The sequence below is a fragment of the Panthera onca genome, chromosome B2 (genome assembly GCF_046562875.1).
Source record: "Panthera onca isolate mPanOnc1 chromosome B2, mPanOnc1 haplotype 2, whole genome shotgun sequence".
In the NCBI taxonomy this organism is placed as follows: domain Eukaryota; kingdom Metazoa; phylum Chordata; class Mammalia; order Carnivora; family Felidae; genus Panthera; species Panthera onca.
In genome coordinates, this window is record NC_138343.1 from 29,318,527 (window position 1) to 29,330,499 (window position 11,973).

Sequence of the window (11,973 nt, forward strand, 5' to 3'; positions counted from 1 at the left end):
GGCAGTGAAGGTAAGTGGCTGAAGGTCATGTACTTGTGAAATGGTGGAGGTAAATCCCCATACTCAAAACATCAGTAGATTGAGTAACAACTGTGTTCCAACTAAGAGCAGTAGAAGACAGAAGGATGGATAAAATATGCTTTAAGAAGCTTATAACCCAATGAAGGGAAAATAAGAGAAACACATAACAAATAATGCCCAAGAAATCTCCTCCAGCTCTTTATCTCAAGAGCATAAGGACTTGAGATCATCTTGTGATGATCCCCAATGAAGGGGAATCATGGGATCACAATTCCCAATGAAGGGAAAATAAGAGAAACACATAACAACTATATAATTGTACATATATACACGTGTATTTATGTATGTATATTATATACATACATGTATACATTAATATGTGTACATTATATGTATGCATAGACATATATATGTGTGTGTGTGTATATATATACACACACACGTAATAGCATATAACTAACATTTGTTTGGTATATTAGAACTTATAAGTACTTTTCCTCAGCAAACAACTATGATGAATGTCAAATGAATGGAATGTTGATACAGAAAGCAAGCATTCTAGGAATTCAGAGCAGGGTGAGATCACTGCAGGATGGGGTGAGGGGGAAAGTTTTCGTTGAGACACAGAACTAGCAAGAATGCTGGGCAGTCACACAAACCCAAATACAACTTGTTGCTTCTATACTAGAAATCTGCCGTACTCTCCATTGCTTATAGTTTTTAATGAGGTGATTGTAAATTCATTTTACTTTCTAGAAAATAAAATGCTAACTGAGTGCTTAGAGGTCTGTGTTTTCTCTCTGATCCTCCATCCAAATGATCAACATATTAAAAACAACAACAAACCTCCCACACTTTTTTTTGAAATTTATTGTCAAATTGGTTTCCATACAACACCCAGTGCTCATCCCAAAAGGTGCCCTCCTCAATACCCATCACCTCCCCTCCCCTCCTTCCCACCCCCCATCAGCCCTCTGTTCTCAGTTTTTAAGAGTCTCTTATGCTTTGGCTCTCTCCCACTCTAACCTCTTTTTTTTTTTTCCTTCCCCTCCCCCATGGGTTTCTGTTAAGTTTCTCAGGATCCACATAAGAGTGAAAACATATGGTATCTGTCTTTCTCTGTATGGCTTATTTCACTTAGCATCACACTCTCCAGTTCCATCCATGTTGCTACAAAGGGCCATATTTCATTCTTTCTCATTGCCACATAGTACTCCATTGTGTATATAAACCACAATTTCTTTATCCATTCATCAGTTGATGGACATTTAGGCTCTTTCCATAATTTGGCTATTGTTGAGAGTGCTGCTATAAATATTGGGATACAAGTGCCCCTTATGCATCAGCACTCCTGTATCCCTTGGGTAAATTCCTAGCAGTGCTATTGCTGGGTCATAGGGTAGGTCTATTTTTAATTTTTTGAGGAACCTCCACACTGTTTTCCAGAGTGGCTGCACCAGTTTGCATTCCCACCAACAGTGCAAGAGGGTTCCCATTTCTCCACATCCTCTCCAGCATCTATAGTCTCCTGATTTGTTCATTTTGACCACTCTGACTGGTGCCTCCCACACTTTTTATGTGATTCTAGAAACATAGAGTAAGTTGGACATTCTAGATGTAAATATATTTGAGTTGCCTTTACTTAATTACCCTGTGATGAGCATCCAGTGGTATAGCTCAAACACCTTACGTAACACTCAGGGTTATGTAATGTCAATTCTGCCCATCAATTCCTGCGGTGTAGAATACATAAAACTCTAGCCCTGCATTCTGACTGGTCTTGCCTCAGTTCTCCTTACATAATCATGGCCACTTCCCTGTTGGTAGTGATTTAGAAATGTCTTTCTAAAGCTCTGTGCGCTTTGCCTCAGCTTCCTTTAATTTTTTTCTAAAGCTTCTGTCTTTCTTCCTTTGGATTTCTTTGGTTTCAAGCCACAGATACTCATTATGGCTAACTTGAACAGAAATGTTGAATCCTGGGAGGATATTGGATAGCTCACAGTATCAAAGGAAGGCTAGAGAACCAGGCTTAAGGAACAGAGAAACAAAGGCAGCTCCAGGGGATTCAGTGGCAAAAATTAAATCTTGCCCTTGCCACGTGCTGAAATGAATGAGTGACAATCAGATTTTTCCATCTCTCCCATTCATGTTCATCATTCCAAGCCCTAGAAGAGACAATCTGGTTAGCCTAGTTTAGGGGCCAGGGGGAGAAAGGAAACTACCTGACAGTCATGACGACTACATAGAGCAGAGAGTGTATGCTGGATGATCAAACCCCAGAAAATATCCACCATACCCCATTTTCTCTTCCTAACCTCCATTTCCTACTTTTTATAATTATCCATAATAGGAGTGACCAACATATCTTCCAAGGTTATAGAAAAGATACTTTAAGGGGCGCCTGGGTGGCTCAGTCGGTTAAGCGGCCGACTTCGGCTCAGGTCATGATCTCGCGGTCCATGAGTTCGAGCCCCGCGTCGGGCTCTGTGCTGACAGCTCAGAGCCTGGAGCCTGTTTCAGATTCTGTGTCTCCCTCTCTCTGACCCTCCCCTGTTCATGCTCTGTCTCTCTCTGTCTCAAAAAAATAAATAATAAACGTTAAAAAAAAAAGAAAAGATACTTTAAAAAAAATCCATTTATATTGGAATTTTTCCCAAAAGGTATTAATGGTTGAGGAAGTTTGGCCTTAACCCTCAGCAGATGGTAGAAAGACTAAAAAAGATAATGTATGCAAAATGCCTATTACATGCTAACATGTAAGTTTTGGTAAATGTTATTGCCATCCCAGCGCTTCATCAGTGATGTGTCGGAGCCAGCTCATACAGCTCACACAAGGATCCAGGACCCAATCATTGTATTTTTAGGATTTTTGTGAGCCAATTGACATAATATTGCTAGCTTGAAGTTGACCTTGATGGGAATTTTTATGCCATGGAAATTGGAATGTTGCAAATGAGGACTTGCCCCCTATCCCACCCCCAACATAGTTATTAATTATTTACCTGTCCACCACTGCATCCACTTCTTTCTTCACAAAATGTGAGTAGAATCATGAAGGATTGAGTGCCAGTTAGGATTGGATTCAGCTGTGAGTAAAAACAACAACAGTGGTTTACTACCTATAAGTTAATTCTCTAGATTGAGGTAGGCAGTTCGGGTTGGCTAGTAGCTCTAATTTGTTGCCTCACACAAACATGGTTTTTACTTCATGATATAAGATGGCTGCTGTAGGGGCCAAGGGCTGGCTGCCCCAAGATAGGCCAGTTTGGCATGAATTTTATTTTGAGTTATAAGCAATCAAAATGCAGCTTCTCCTAATGGAGAAGCTCTTCATATCTCCCTCACTGCCTGTTTATACCAGAGGGAGCTCTCTTGTACCAAAGAGAGCTATTTTTTTAAAAAGTTTTATTTATTTATTTATTTATTTATTTATTTATTTATTTATTTATTTATATTTATTTATTTAAGAGAGAGAGAGAGAGAGAGAGAGGCAGGGAGAGGGAGAGAATCCCAAGTAGGCTCCCCACAGTCAGCATGCAGAGCCTGACATGGAACTTGAACTCATGAAACCGTGAGATCATGACGTGAGCCAAAATCAAGAGTTGGCATCTTAGCTGAGTCACCCAGAATCCCCTAACAGAGATTCCTCTTTACCTAAGAAACTTATCTGCATAATAGGGAGATCTTTGTTTTTTTCAAATATTCCTTTCACCTTCATGCTAATGGTCTCTCACTCCTTTGTATCATCAGACACTACCCCTCTCCCAAGCTCATATAAGCATCATGTTGCCTCATTGTCTTTGGAATTTCATGTCTGTGTGGATTCCCTGCATGTATGTTACATTTGATTTTTTCCTGTTAATCTTTCTTATGTCAATTTGATTCTTAGTCCAGCTGGAAAGACTCTGAATGACAGAGGAAATCTCCCTCCCCAACACTGTGTAAGCTCCACATTACAACCAGTAGGGAAGAGAAAGGCAAAGAAAAACTCCCCTTCCTATTAAGGCCATCAATAGAAGCAACACACAACATTTCTGCTTATATGAAATAGATTGAGGTGAAGTCACTCAACCATATCTAGCTGCAAGGGAGACCTGGACATGTTTATTTACTCCACGCAGCCATGTGCCCATCTTGAAACTAGGAAGAAGGAGCAAGTGGATACTGGGAGACAGCTGGCCATCACTCTTGTTACCAGCTAGAACCCAAGACTTGAACCCAATGGCTTGAACTCACTGATCTTTGTCCCACATTTTTCCTTAACCTCTTTTTTCCAGCTTATCTCTTAACTCAGGCAAATGGAAAGCAATACTGCCCCTTAAGCAATAGCAAGTGCTCTGATAAGACCTTCAGCCAGCCCAGACCACCCAGACCAGTTTGAGCTTAATCCCCAACTGGCACCTGCACAGATGGATCATGGAGTGACCTCTAGAATGACCTACCATTACCTTTACCTCATTATAATACTAAAACCTCTGCCCAAGGAGGAGCCTCAGCGTCATTATCTGTAGGCATATTTCCTGAAGGTGCATGCATGACCTTAAGCCCACCTCTACATATGATGACAAGGTTTCCCTGTCTAAATATTTATCCTAACCGTAAATAAAATGGAACCCATCCACCCTTGCTCAGGGAGTCACAGCTTTAGAAGCTATTCCACATGATCTCCTTGTTTGCAGCAAATAAAGTTTTCTTCTTGCAACAACCTGATACAGCGTCTGATTCATCAAGGGGTGAACTCATGTTGATTCAGTTATACTCCTACGAGTGGGTGGGATTTAGGAAAGTATAGGTGAGAGGGAAAAGTCCTGCTGGTGTGATAGGAATGTGTGTGTTTGTGGAACTCTGAAGGAGCTGGCTGGAACTAAAAATTAGAAATACTGAAAATGAGATTAAGTAAATAAGATGGAAGCTGGCCAGATCTCAGTGAGGGGCCAGGAAAGCAGACAAAAGAATCTTTATCTGGTGCCACTAGAAACAGGAGGCATTGAACTTTTGGGTAGGGGAGCTGTACAATCAGAGGCATTTAAAAATTTTTAATCTAGCAATTACATGCTAGACATGTTGGAGAAGGGTGGAAAAACAGGAAGCATCAGGCAGGGTGCAGGGGAGACTGATTTCACAATCCAGCTGTGAGGTAGGAATACATCTGAGAGCCATTTGCTAGACAATGTGTTTGGCTTGATGACTGGCCTGATAGGGAGTTTCAGGCTGGGGTCAAGACACAGGATTTACAGGGTAAACAGAACAAACCTGCCTTGGTAGGTGTTTTCAACTGGGCCACTTAGAAGCAGAGCCTGTGGAGCTCCTGGGTGGCTCAGTCGGTTGAGTAGCTGACTTCAACTCAAGTCATGATCTCATAATTCGTGGGTTCGAACCCCGCATTGGGCTCTGTGCTTACAGCTCAGAGCCTGGAGCCTGCTTCACATTCCATGTTTCTCTCTCTGCCCCTTAAACCCTTCCCCGCTTGTGCCCTTTCTCTCTCTCAAAAATAAATAAACAAAAAAAGAAGCAGAGCCTGGTGGGACATTTATTCAAGGGGCTGATTGAAGGAAGAAAAGAAGAGTAAGGACAATGGGATGGCAAAGGGGAAGCAGCTGAGCAAGTGAGTGGGCTGAGCTGAAGTCCATAGGAAAGCTCTTGGTACAGATGTCACAAGAGTGGGCTACAGCTGGAGGCAAGCGGGCTGGTGTCTTATAGTCCTGCATCAGGCAGTCATTGACTCAGGCCTGCCCAAAGTGTGTGTAACTGGGGAAGGCTTGGCTCCCATTTGACCCAGGGCAATTCTTCAAAAAGGGGACAGCTGTGTGGTTATTAGACAACATGCTTGTGGGTGATGAGTGGACCAGCTGCTAAAAGATCTGAGTGAGGCCCAGACAGAATCCATTACAGTGGGTCCATTTTGGGTGTGTTGGATTTGAGGTGGCAAAGAAATAAGGTATTAGTACATAACTAGTGGGTCATGGGATCTACCAGATAGGAGTTCATGTAGAAGAATAGGGCTAGCTATGAAGATACTAGAGTGAGGGACTCTGACACACAGATGATAGTGTGATAAGAAGAAATAAGTTCTTTGAGGGCCATGGAGACAGAGAGGGGAGCAAGCCTTTGGAAAGAAAGTTGGTTATTCCCTAGTGGGAAGGTGGGTGGGAGAAGAGGAATCAATGAATAAAACAAAGCAGAGATCAGTAGAAAGACATATTAGTGTGGTAGTTTAACTTATCACTGGAAGTCAAGGGAAGAAGACATTGAAGAAGAATGAGTATGGAGAAAAAGTTGAAGTATTTTGTTTTGTTTTGTTTTGTTTGTTAGTTCAGATGTTGTTGGTGGCCTTTAAGGGAACAACGTCACAGCAGAACTGGGTTAGAAACCACATAGTGAGAGCTAGTAATGCTTTCCATATTTAATGGCATTCCATTCTGGTTCTTAACTCCTCTAGGGCACTTCTTGCTTCAATTGATATGCTGCTCATTCTTGCTTGTCCTAAGGTTACTCTATGTTCTGGTTACCTAGTGTATATATATATATATATATATATATATATATATATATATATATATACTGCCGAAGCGAGCACAATGTTCTGGTTACCTAATGTTGCCTAACAGATTACCCCAAGACTTAGCAGCATGAGACACCCTTAGTTATATTCATGGATTCTGTGGATTAGGAATTTGGATGGACACAGTGGGGATGGCTTGTCTCTGCTCCATGATGTCTGGGGCTGCAGCTGGAAGACTCAAAAGCTGGGGACCAGAATTATCTGCAGGTTTCTTCACTCACACATCTGACAGTGGATGCTTTCTTATTGGCTGGGGGCTTCAGTTTCTCTCCTGGTGGTCTAGATTGGGTTATTCCTGCATGGTGGCTGGGTTACTGAAAGAAAGAAGCAGGCATGAACTGTATTCTTTTTATAACCTCATCTTTTTTATGATCTACATTGTTCTCCCTGTACCCCATTGGTCAGTGCAGTCACAGCCCAACCCAGATTCAAAGGGAGGGAACATGACCCCACCCTGGAATCTATAAAACTACTGAAGAAGAGCATGGAGGTGGAGGGCCACTCATCTTCAGAAAATGCCATCTGCTATACTCTCTCAGAGCTTCTTATGAGTGTCCTCTTTATTCAACAACCATTAATAATAACAGTAATGGAATGAACTACCTGAGGCCTAGAGGGGTAAGTGAGGTACTCTAGATGACTCAGCAAGGACTCCACTGTGACATGGACCCAGGGCTTCTGGGTTGATGTTACTTTTATTAAGAACTGGATGCCTCCAAAGAGCAAATAAAACTTGTGGAGACTGGGACTGTTTCTTCAGATGCCCCATCCATCCTCACAGCAGCTCAGGGCCAACTACAGAGCTATGAACAGAGATCCCTCAGCCACTTACTGACTGGTCCTGCATTTGATACACCGATTTAATATGATGATTTAATATAATTTTGTATCTCTTTTCTCAGGAGAGCAGTCAAAGGCTAGGACACAGACCCTAATGTTGCATTCAACTTCCTGGCTGGAAGACCAGGATGAAGTTGCTTCTGATCTCTATGCTGGCAATGAGCAAGGCAGCACCCATGTTAGGAGTGTGAGGTAAGTGGGAGATGCCAAGGAGTGTTCAGGTAGAGAAATTAGATGGTGATCTGAGGTAACTGCATAGGAAAAGCAGGGAAGGCTAGAAGGGAAGTGGCTGAGGCAATGGGTATGGGTCCAGCTCAGAGGGGAGGGGAGCCAATTTCCACCCCCTCCTGAACTCACATCCCAGTTCTAAACATGTTTCACAGCCCCAGGGGGAGACTCTGGCAAAGGATTCAGTGTGGGTAGCAGGCATACTTATCACAATCAGGAGTGGGTGGGAGCAGATCTTAGAACTTACATCCGGTCTCAATTTTCCAGACCCTGCCTATGCCCTGCCCTTCCACCCAAACCTATCTTTGACTTCATCTCTTTAGAAATGTCCTCGGGCTAGCAGTTTCTTTCTCAGAGATTGCAGATCAGGAAGGACCTTTGGAAACCACAGTTTCCACTTCTGCTGTAGGGGCAGAAAGCATGGGGCAGCCCAACCCCTCAATGCCTGGGAAGTAGCAGAGGAAGTAACTGAAGCTGGCTCTGTGCTGTAGGACTATTGCCCTTACCAGGTCCCCACTATCCTGCATCAGCCCTGCAGGGACCTGTCAGGGGGTCTTTTTGCCCCTGGTTTCTCTCTATCCTGCTCACCTCTATAAAAAGGTATATTCTCCCTGCTCAGGCCCCCTGGCAGTAGCTCACTGTGACTTCTCATCTTACCCCCAACTCCTTGGCCTCACCTTCATGACCTTGGTGTATCATTTGTGAGTCATCCTTGCTGCCTTGTTCCAGCCCCACCAATGTGCTTACTGCTCTCTCCCACATAGGAATTACTCACTGCTTATGTCATCAATCCCTCTGGAATGTGCCCCTTCCTCCATGACACCCATTCTCTCTTCATCCTTTATTATTATTTTTTAAACTAACAGTGTTGTCTTTTACCCCCTTGGATGATTAAAATAATACATACTTTTTGTAGAAAATCTGTAAAATGAAAAATGTATACAAAAGAAAATTGAAAGTACCCATAACTCCACAGCTTAACTAACTGTGGTAACTAACATTACCATTCTGGTGGGCTTCCTTCTTGTCTCCTCCTCACCAAAACTCCTTCCTGCCTCAGGCCTTCATGCATGCTTATTATTCCTTCTGCCTAAAAGTCTCTCTCTCTTCCTTTCTCCTCTACCTACTACCCCCTCTTCTCTTCCCACCTGCATTCTATGAGTAAATCAACTCATCTGTATAATCATAAAGGTCATTCTTGCAGAGAAACTGTTCCTCTACCTCCAAGTTATGTCTATTACACATTCACAGCACCCAGTACTTTTCCTTGTATCATTTACCACAACTAGAAATAAACCATCATTTTTGTCCTCATGTGTTTAATGTCTGTCTAAGCTACTTGACTTGACATAAGGTCCATGACTGGCTTACTTGTTTATTCTGTTGACCCTAGCATCTGCCACAGTGCCTCGTATACAGAAAACACACAACACATTGTACCAAGACACCTTCCTAGAGTAACCATGTGTCCTCTCAGCACTTTAAAATAATCAGTTTAAAAAATATGATGACTCAATTACCATATGAGACCTGGTTCCAGGTACAGGAAACCTGGATCTTGCCCCAAGGAGTCTTCAGTCTTTTGAGGGAGACAGACAAGTAAGTGGAGGATTCTGATATGTCCTTGATGATCAGTTATAAGTATATATAATCAATAGTGTTAAGTAAAGCATAGAGAAAGGGCCCCTAAACTAGCCTTGAGGGAGGTGATACTATTGTTTTAATTTGTCCTCATTAGTGCATTTACTTCATAGAATCATAGGATAATAGAATTGAATGGACCATGAGATCAATAGGCCCCAACTCTTTCTGTGAGGTGAGGAAATTAAAGCAGTGAAGGGCAATAAAGTGACTTGGCCAAAGCCCCTGGGTAATTTACTGGTGGCAGATCTGGGATTAGAGCCTCAATCTTGAGACTCCCAGTGCAGTACCCTTTCTAACTGTACCTTAGGGGCCTTTGGAGGAGGGGCCTTTAGAGGAGGCCCCCCCCCCCCCTGCTCCTCCTTCCATTCTGTTAATCCCCAAGTCCTGCTGATTTTACCTTGTAAAGGTTTCTTCAGTTTGTCTGCTTTTCCTCCCGTCCCCTCTATCACGCTCCAAACCTCCATCATCTCCAGCCTGGGTGCCTACACTCACCTCCTACATTGTCTCTCTGCTTCTAGTCTTGTCCTGATCAGATTCCTTCTCCACTTTGCAGCCCAAGTGAGCCTTCACAGGCCTAAGTGTGAGCATGTATATCCCCAGCTTAAAGCCTCATTGAATTTTTCGTTCAAATTAATATGGTATGTTAGCTTTGGCTGCCATAACAAAATACTGCAGAGTGGGTGGCTTAAACAACAGAAATTTATTTCTCATTGTTCTGGAGGCTGTAAGTCCGAGATCAGGGTGCCAGAAAGTAGGTTTAATTCTGAGGCCTCTTCTTCTTCTTCTTCTTCTTCTTCTTCTTCTTCTTCTTCTTCTTCTTCTTTTTTTCCATGTCAGACAGGTAATGTGCCGAGGTCGTAACAGGGAGGCACATGTCACATAATGGTGTGAATATCCAATCATCACTCTTATGAACTACAAAAGGAGAAGAGCTCTCTTGTGTCTCCTCCTTTTTTAAGGACACAAATCCTATCAAATTAGGGCCCCAGTCTTAGGACCTCATTTAACCTTAATTACCTACAAAAGACCCTATCTCCAAATACAGTCACATTGGAGTTTAGGGCTTCAACAGATGAATCTTGGGGGCACACAAACCCGTCCATAGCACACGGTCTACGAAGTCTTTCTTAATCTGGCCTACTTTACCCACTACCCTCTCTGCTTTCATGCTTCTATACCTTCAATCTCTCTTGGTTCCTTTAACTTGTTCAGTTTTCTGCAGCGCTGATCCCTCCATCATCTTCCCTCTTTCTCTGCCTCTCCTATTCCTATTTAGTCTTTGTAAGGAAATATCCATCTATCCTTGGAGTAAATGGATATGGTTTGCCCACTTTGGCTCTGAGTCCCCCAGGATATCATAGGACCTGTCTTGGATCTCTTTGAGAGTGCTTATTTTTTTGAGAACCGAGACCTGAAGACACCCAATTACAAAATAGAGTGTACAGCTCCCATTGTAAGCCGGAGATGGAAACTCAGTCCCTCTTTACTGGTTTCCTCCTTTTGGACCTATATCTCACCCTTTCTATAGTTTGCTTGGGCAAACCACTGAATTATTTCTTGAGGGACATGGCCCTCCCTTGCCTACTAAGCAGTAAACTCAGCTTCCCTCCTCTGCCAGCTCCCACGTCTTTGTATTTTGGTTACTTTCAAGTCTCAGTTTAAATATCAGTTTCCAAGGGAGGCCTTCCCTGAAACCCCATCCTGTGTTTAGTCCTTTGTCTCTCCATTCCTGTGGCAGCCTGTGTTCCCCCTTTCCTAAGAGTCACTACCTCATCCCTGTATGTTTCGTGTCTGTTCTTCTGAGCAACCTAGGCAGCATGCACCTCTGTCTACTCGGTTGCAGTTCCCCAGGTTAGTGCAGCACCTGCTCCTAGTAGGCTATTAGAAACTGTTAGCTTTTATTAGTGGAAGCTCTGTAAATATCCACTGGCTTGAGTTGTTTTCAAATAGTTCCTCAGATAGTATATGTATCTTGTCTAAATTGGACTGAAATTTGTCAGAAGGATCCTGTCTGTTCCTTTCTTTAATTCTTCCTCACTATGCCCATTATGGGCTTCTTCATCCAAAAAACATTTCATAAATGATTTTTAACTGATCTCCCACAGTAACTTTCCCAAAACGGATCATATTCTAAGAAATGATCAAATTCAAGAGTATGTGTGTAACAGGACAATTTATTATGAATTTATTGTAAGAATCTATTAAGAATTAGAAAGGAATGCAGGTGTTCTCTTCCTCCTCTGCATAGCCAGGACTTTGTTTCCTTGAAGTTGTAGGTTTCCTGACCCCTAGAGGAGGTTGACTTTTTTTGTGTGTGTGTTTGTTTATTTATTTATTCAAATTTTTATTATTTTATTTTATTTGCATTTTTTTTTCATCATGATAAGTGTACTTTTTAATCCCCATCACCTGATTCACCCATCCTCCCACCTACCTCCCCTCTGGTAACAATCAGTTTGTTCTCTATAATTAAGAGTCTGTTTCTTGGTTTGTCCCTCTCTCTTTCTCTTTTTTTTTTCTTCTGCTTGTTTGTTTTGTTTCTTACGTTTCCCATATGAGTGAGATCATATGGTACTTGTCTTTTTCAGACTGACTTATTTTGCTTAGTGTTATACTCTCTAACTCTATCCATGTCATTGCAAATAGTGAGATTTCATTTTCTTTTATGGCTGAATAAT

At 42.3% G+C, this 11,973-nt stretch overlaps 1 long non-coding RNA gene and 1 pseudogene across 1 annotated transcript; both read right to left on the minus strand.

Moving 5' to 3' along the window:
- Positions 1-1,893: 1,893 nt before the first annotated feature.
- On the minus strand, positions 1,894-8,409 carry LOC132666408 (uncharacterized). The gene is made up of 4 exons (XR_009604650.1): positions 8,329-8,409; positions 6,805-6,897; positions 3,024-3,107; positions 1,894-2,186 (listed from the first exon to the last, which is right to left on the minus strand). It is a non-coding gene; the product is annotated as an uncharacterized LOC132666408 (long non-coding RNA).
- Positions 8,410-10,126: 1,717 nt separating this feature from the next.
- LOC132668149 (small nucleolar RNA U13) lies at positions 10,127-10,222 on the minus strand (annotated as a pseudogene).
- Positions 10,223-11,973: the final 1,751 nt, after the last annotated feature.